This window comes from Vombatus ursinus, unplaced genomic scaffold (assembly GCF_900497805.2).
Source record: "Vombatus ursinus unplaced genomic scaffold, bare-nosed wombat genome assembly UNPS02011431.1, whole genome shotgun sequence".
NCBI lineage: Eukaryota > Metazoa > Chordata > Mammalia > Diprotodontia > Vombatidae > Vombatus > Vombatus ursinus.
Window position 1 is genome coordinate 1677489 of NW_020951209.1, and position 7459 is coordinate 1684947.

At 39.6% G+C, this 7459-nt stretch overlaps 1 pseudogene; it reads right to left on the reverse strand.

Annotated features, from left to right (window-relative positions):
- Window positions 1-352: 352 nt before the first annotated feature.
- On the reverse strand, window positions 353-596 carry LOC114038871 (annotated as a pseudogene).
- Between the last annotated feature and the right edge of the window lie 6863 nt (window positions 597-7459).

Genomic DNA, 7459 nt, shown 5'->3' on the forward strand with positions numbered 1-7459 from the left:
AAGATGAGATTTTATTTCAGATTTAAAGGAAGCTATAGAAGCCAGTAGGTAGGTGTGTGGACAGTCAGAGAAAATTTCTGGAGCCAAGAAATAGAATATATTTTTCTTGGAACAGCATGGAGGTCAATGTCACTGGACTGAAGAGTAGATGATGGAGAGTAAAGTATAAGAAGACTTTGGTCACTGTATCCTAGCAGATTGGAGCTGAGATGGCTTGTGTCCTGAAAAGATAAATCTAGAAGCTAGTAGCAATACTGAACAGAAACTATGGGCTTAGCAGTCATCTCCAGACCAGTAGAGCAATGAACCAATGAACAAGGAAGCAAGCAAGCAACTTTTTTTCCCCCCACATTTTAATATAGGTGGAACATTGAATGATTCCTTCACTTCAGCTCCTTCACAGCCAAACCAGGAGGCAGAGACTGTTTAAGTTTCTCTGCCTTCTCTTTGTCTGTGATGACCAGTGTGTACAGGTATCTGCTGCATTGAACCTTAAACTTCACATTGTCCTTTTTTTTCTTGATCTTGACAGATTTGGCATCTTTTTGCCTGTCTGTCAGCAGGAAGTCTTTTATTTCCTCAATTTTTCTGGGCATGGTGGTGGCAGTGGCGGGACGAGGGGCAGCGTGTGGCCCAAGAGGTCGCGCCATGGGAGAGATCCAAGCCTCTTTTCAAAAAAATAATTTATTTATTTTTAGTTTTCAACATTCACTTTTACAAGATTTTGAGTTCTAATTTTCCCCCTCCCTCCCTAAGACAGCATGTAATCTTATATAGGCTATTCATGTACAATCATATTAAACATAGTTCCACATTAGTCATGTTGTAAAGAAGAGTCAGAAACAAAGGGAAAAAACACAAAAAAGGAAGAGAGACAGAGAGAGAGAGAGACAGAGACAGAGAGAGAATGAATAGTATGCCTAGATCTGCATTCAGACTCCATAGTTCTTTCTTTGGATATGGATAGCACTTTCCATCCTGAGTCTTTTGGAATTATCTTAGTTTATTGCATTGCTGAGAAGAGCTGTGTCTATGAAAGCTGGTCATCACACAATGTTGCTGTTGCTGTGTACAGTGTTCTCCTGGTTCTGCTCACTTCACTCAACATCAGTTCATGTAAATCTTTCCAGGTTTTTCTGAAATCCACCTGCTCATCATTTCTTATTGCACAATAGTATTCCATTACATTTATATATTGCAACTTGTTCAGCCATTCCCCAATTGATGGTCATCCTCTCAATTTCCAATTCTTTGCTACCACAAAAAGAGCTGCTATAAATATTTTTGAACATATGGATCCCTTTCCAATTTTTATGATCTCTTTAAGATACAGACCTAGTAGTGGTATTGCTGGATCAAAGGGTATGCACAGTTTTATAGCACTTTGGGCATAGTTCTGAATTGCTTTCCAGAATGTTTAGATCAGTTCACAGCTCCACCAATAATGCAATTTTCCCACATCTTCGCCAACATTGATCATTTTCCTCAAACAATCATTTCTTAATTGTCTACTATGCGCCAAGCACTGTGCTGAGTCCTTTACAAACATGATCTCATTTAATCTTCACAACAACCCTGAGAGGTAGGTACTATTATTATCCCCATTTTATTGATGAAGAAACCAAGGTTCAGAGTGGTTAAGATTTGCCCAGGGTCACATAGCTAGTAAGTACCAGATTTGAACTAAGATCTTCCTAACTCCAGACCCTGCATTCTATCCACCATGTCACCTACTATCTGGAGACAACTACATGTCTAGCAGTCACAAGACTAGCAACAATACACCCCAAAAGAGATAGCATGCTTAATGTGGAGTAGGCCCAATGAAAGCAACATAATGAAATCACTAGAGGATATGAGTGATCCTACAGCATCAGAGCTGTGATTTGCCACTACTGATTGGAGAAATGCAAATTAAAACAATTCTGAAGTACTACCTCACACCTACTACATTGGCTAATAGGACAGAAAAGGAGTGACAAATGTTGGAGGGGATGTGGGAAAATTCAGACACTAATGCACTGTTGTGCATTAGTGCATGTGAAGTTGTGAACTGATTCAAATACTATGTAGAGCAATTTGGAACTATGCCCAGATATTTATAGCAGCTCTTTTTATATTTATTGTAGCTCTCTGGTGGCAAAGAATTAGATATTGAGGGGATGCCAATCAATTGGGAAATGACTAGATTGTGATGGAATACTATGGTATATAAGAAATGACCAACTAGATGCTCTCAGAAAAACTTGGAAAGACATGAACGGATGCAAAGTGAAATGAGTAGAACCAGGAGAGCAGTGTACACAGTAACAGCAATATTGTAAGATGATCAACTGTGAAGGACTTAGTTATTCTCAGCAATGAAATGATCCAAGACAACTTTGAAGGACTTATGATGAAAAATGCTATCTATCCCCAGAGAAAGAACTGATGGAATCTGAATACAGATTAAAGCATGATTTTTTACTTTTTAAATTTTTCTTAGGTTTTTATTTTGGTCTTTTCTTTTATAGCATGACTAACATGTAAATATGTTTTGCATGACTACACTTGTATAACCTATATCAAATTGCTTACCTTCTCAATGAGGGGGATGGAGAGGAAGGGAGAGAATTTAAAACTCAATTTTAAAAGCAAATGTTGAAAATTGTTTTTCCATGTAATTTGGAAAATAAAATACTAAATTAAAAAAATAGATTAAAGATTTAAGCTTTGGGGATAAGAAAAAAAAGGAACTGTGATTTGCCCCTCAATCTATCTGCTTTGGCCATGTGTGGCACATGTATGCCCTCATGCAGAATTCAATCTTAGATTATAAGCTCCTTGAGAGAAAGGATTATCTTTCGCCTCTTTTTGTATCCCCAGCACTTAACATAATGCTTGGCACATAGTAGGTGCTTAATAAATGTTGATTGATTGACTGATGATCCTTATGCATGCTCACTCTCTCCATTGATGATTAGTGTATTTGTGGGACAGTGTGCCCTAAATTTATAGAGGGAATATTCTATTGTGAATTTTCTTACTCTGCTCTTTCTTTAAATAGCTTTGATTGAACTGTGTCCTATGGCTGACTGGAGAAAAAGTAAATGCATTCATGGGGACTCATGAGCTATGGTTCTGAAAGGGTGTGACTACAGCAAATAGTTTTTATGGATGTATTAAGTATGGATTTCATTTTCTTTCTCAATGAGGTCTGATGGGATCTCCTCAGACAAGAGTACATTGCTATAGCTATTGGATAATCTGCTACAGAAAGGCTGTTAGGATGCTATGGAAATAAGTGGTTGGATCCTTTGGAAGAACAACAATCTACTTCTTGGATAAAACCAAAGACATGTAGCACTGCTCTGTGTCCCTCTGGGTATTTGCAGAGCTTTTTTTTTTTTTTTTGCTTGGGACAAAAACTGCGATTAACTGGACTGCTTCTATGAAAGCCAATGACTGCCCAGAAACTTGCTCTCTCTTACTTTTCTCTTCACTTCCCACTCAAGAGTCTCTTTCCTTCCTCAGACCTGCTTTTACATCTATTTTTTGAACTCTTATAATGGTCAGGGCCTCAATAATGATAGTAGAGATAGGGAACATAATAAAACCAAGGTCCTCCCAACTGGTGGACAAGGGCTATCAAGTCTAGGAAAGCTGAATCTCCCAAAATCCTGGCTTCAGTACCAAGAAACATGTCAGACTCTGGCACATGACTGAGGGGAACTTCCTGTGGATCCTCCTTTCATTTCTATGTCTTTCCTCTTTTGACTTATCCCTGAGTGACTCAAGGCAAAAGATGGAACTCAGGTTTGTGCTACTGGCAAAATTCTTATGTTCATGAAACAATAAAAATCATTCCTCTTTAAGTGAAATACCAGATCATATGTACTTCCTTTTGTGTTTTTATGTTTTGTTCTTTCCTCCTTTTCTTAGCATGGTTTTTTTAGTTTAGGTTTTCTTCCCCTTCAACATGCACACACACACACACACACACACACTAGATACCATAGGGATGCAAAGAACAAGCTGTAACCCAGAGGAAAGGAGAGAATGCAGGGTTTCCACATGAATGGGGATGGTAGGCACTCAGCTGGAGCTGCAGGAGAGAGAGTTTTTAGTACCAGGAGCCATGGTGCTACCCCAGGTCTTCATAATGCATTCCCCAAACCTCCACTGAGACTGTGACGAGAGCTGCACATAATTAATTTTTATTGAAATAGTTTATTTTTTAGTCTCCAGACATTGTGTTCTGTTTTTGCCATGACAATAAAGTCTCCAGTACAATTTTGGATTTAATTATACCCTGATTTCAGGGGAATAATAATAAAAATAATTAAACCCTATGTCAGAGGAACAGCTAATTGGTAATGCCAGGTGGAACTAAGGCATGGGGTTGGAGGGTTCAAGCACTGATTCCTTATCAAATTTTATGGATACAGTTTTTTGAGGAAACTTTCTAGTACCCAGAGATGGAACTACACAAATGCCCAACGTAGCTCTTGTGAAGAGATGATTTAGAATGTGCCAGTTGAATCAGAGGGTGTGAGAGGTTCTCATTGAGCCTATGGGTAGGCTTCATTCCCCACACCCCCCCCATCCCTTCCTCCCACGCTTAGAGGCCTTAACATATAACTGGAAAATCACTAGTTAAAGGGATATTTGATGCACTCATGTAACTGAACAGAGGTTCTTTTTGCTTACCCTTAGGAGTGGAAGATGTTCCAGAATGAGCTTTGGTACAAGGAAGATGTTTAGCTTCATCTTGGAGAAGAGAGGAAACTGAGCAGGAAGGCTCTGATGGCCCCTAGAAAAATCTAGATAAACAAGTGAGACGATGAAAGAAAGATAAATGGGTTAAAAGAGTGAGAAGGGGTACATGAAGGAGAATGTGTGGGCCAGAGTTTATAAAGGTACTTAGGACACACTCAGAAAGGATTATGACATAGAAAATCAGGACAAGATGTCTAAATTGGACTTGGGCTGTACTGGGGAACCAGTGGTGTTGTTGCCAGTGGTGGGAAGGCAATGTGAGGTAAGAGCAGGCATTAGGCTACAATGGAAAGAACACTGGTTCTGTGGGCAGAAGACCTGGGTTCAAATTCTTCCTTTGGCACTTAACTAGCTATGTAATGTCAGGCAAGTCATTTAACCTCTTTCAGACTAAATTTCCTCTTACACAAAATGTAAATAATAATGCTTGGGCTTATTTTCAAGGAACTGTAATTTCATCAATGTGGACATTCCTTCCACTGACAAATATTGAAATCATTCCTCGTCTTTGCAATTGATTTTCTGAGTTGTTCTGGTCAAAGGAATTTATCACTGAGTTTCCAGCCTACTGGTTCTCTTAATAACATTCTATTCAAATGACATCTGGTCTTCAAATGACATTCTATTGCCCAACTCATACTTGCAGCATGTCTGATTTGAGTGGGACCTGTTAAGATGCTGTAGGTCTCTAGGAATCAAAGGAAGCCAGGCATCCTAGATGGCAGGAACACTGATCAATTTCAATTGGTTTCTTTGCATGTGTTGGTAGGAAAATCCTCAATTCTTGGTCTCCTTAACTGTGATTCAGAGTTAATTTCTACTGACATGAAAATCCTCTCTAGTGAGGATCTGAGTGTTGTGAGGGGCTATCTCCCTATATGTAGCATGGAGGTGTTGTATGGCTCAAAGAGAGGCAGAATTCACATTTCTAGCCTCTTTTTCTTTCATCCTTTTCTGAGAGAGACTTTAATTTCTGCCTGAAGGGGAGGCAGAAGGTTAAGATAAAAATTTTGGTCCTTCTGCCCTCTTCAGAAAGAGGGGATACTTAGCTAGAATTTTATCTGTTTTCTCCCTTAAGTATTATTGATCTAGTTTCCAGGTTTGAGCTAAATTCTATCTGTTTCATTATTGAGGAAAGGAAGAAAATCCCAAGCTTTATAGCTGAGGTTTGACTCCTTTCCCAACAAATATCAGTTACACAATGAACACGCATAGTGATTAGCAAAGAAACCTAATTATTCAATCAGCAGTCAACCAGAAATCAGAGAAAGTACACATAGAAAAATATAGACCAGAAAATACGGAGTGAAGGAACTCTCCCATTGGAAATGAGGTCACTCAGCTCTATCATGAAAGTCCCAGATCTTGCCCAAGGGTGAGTTCTCTGAAGTCTCCATTATAGCAAGGTGGGAATAAGGACATGATGGAGACTGTCAGCTCCTCTCATACCGCCTTCTTTCCAGAGTTTTTTTTTTCCCTTCAGCAACCTGAAGTGGGCTCAGACTCATCTATCTTTTCTCTCAAAGCTGGAATCTCCAAAGTGACTAAAAGCTTGAAGAGAACTTGAAGAAACAAAATCCCTCTTCTGCTCTCACCAGCTCTGCCTTGTGCTTCATGCAGGAATGGTCACTGATCACCACCAATGAGGAGAGAGTACCATACCACTGGATTTTGAGAAAGGAGGTACACCTCTACCTCTTCTACCTAGCCCTGTACTTCAAACTTACCTCTCAACAGTGTTCCTCTGCCCTCCCATCCCATTGTGACCCCTGGACACTTTCCTTCTCCCTCTGCAGTTGTTAACAAACTACCTTTTATCCTGGATCTCTACACTTTACATTCCTTGTATCTTCTAAGCATTGGTGGCAAACTTAAATTGAAACAGGTTGCTGTGGGTTGCATATCTCCTTTTGAACTCTTTTTTGTTTTCTTTTGTGTACTACTTAAATATTTTGTTGGTGTTCTTTCATTTCATCTCTGCCTCTACCTATTAACTCATACTCTGCTGACCTCCAGTGTCATGTCTCCAACTGTTTAGTGGACTTATCAAACTGGAAGTCTTGTAGACATCTTAAACTTAAGCTGTCTAAAACTGAACAAATGCTCATTCCCCCATAACCCTCCCCTCTTCTTAACTTTCCTTTATTGTCAAGGACACCACCATCCTTTCAGTCACCCAGGCTCACAACCTAGATGTCATTTTGCAACTCTTTACTTTCTCTCATCCCTCTCCCCCCATCCAATCTGTTGCCAAAATCTGTCAATTTTTACCTTTGTAAACCCCCTTCTCTTCTCCAACCCTGGTGCAAAACCTCATTATCACCCCATTCCTGGACTATTGCAATAACTTGCTGTTTGGTCTGCCTGCCCTTAGTCTCTGCCATTCCAGTCCATCCTCTATTCAGCTGTCACAATGATCTTGCTAAAGTTCAGGTCTGTCATGGTGGTTTAAGCATTGGTCCTGGAATCAGGAAGACCTGAGTTCAAATCTAGTCTCAGACACTTATCTGGGCAAGTCACTTAAATTCTTTGCCTTAGTTTCCTTAACTGTAAAATGAGGATAATAATAGTACATACCTTGCAGGGTTCTTGTGAGGATCTAATGAGATAGTATTTGTAAAAAGTGCTGGCATATAGTAGGCACTATATAAGTGCTTATTCCTTCCCCTTCCCATCCTAACTTGCCCTCGTCCACACTTTA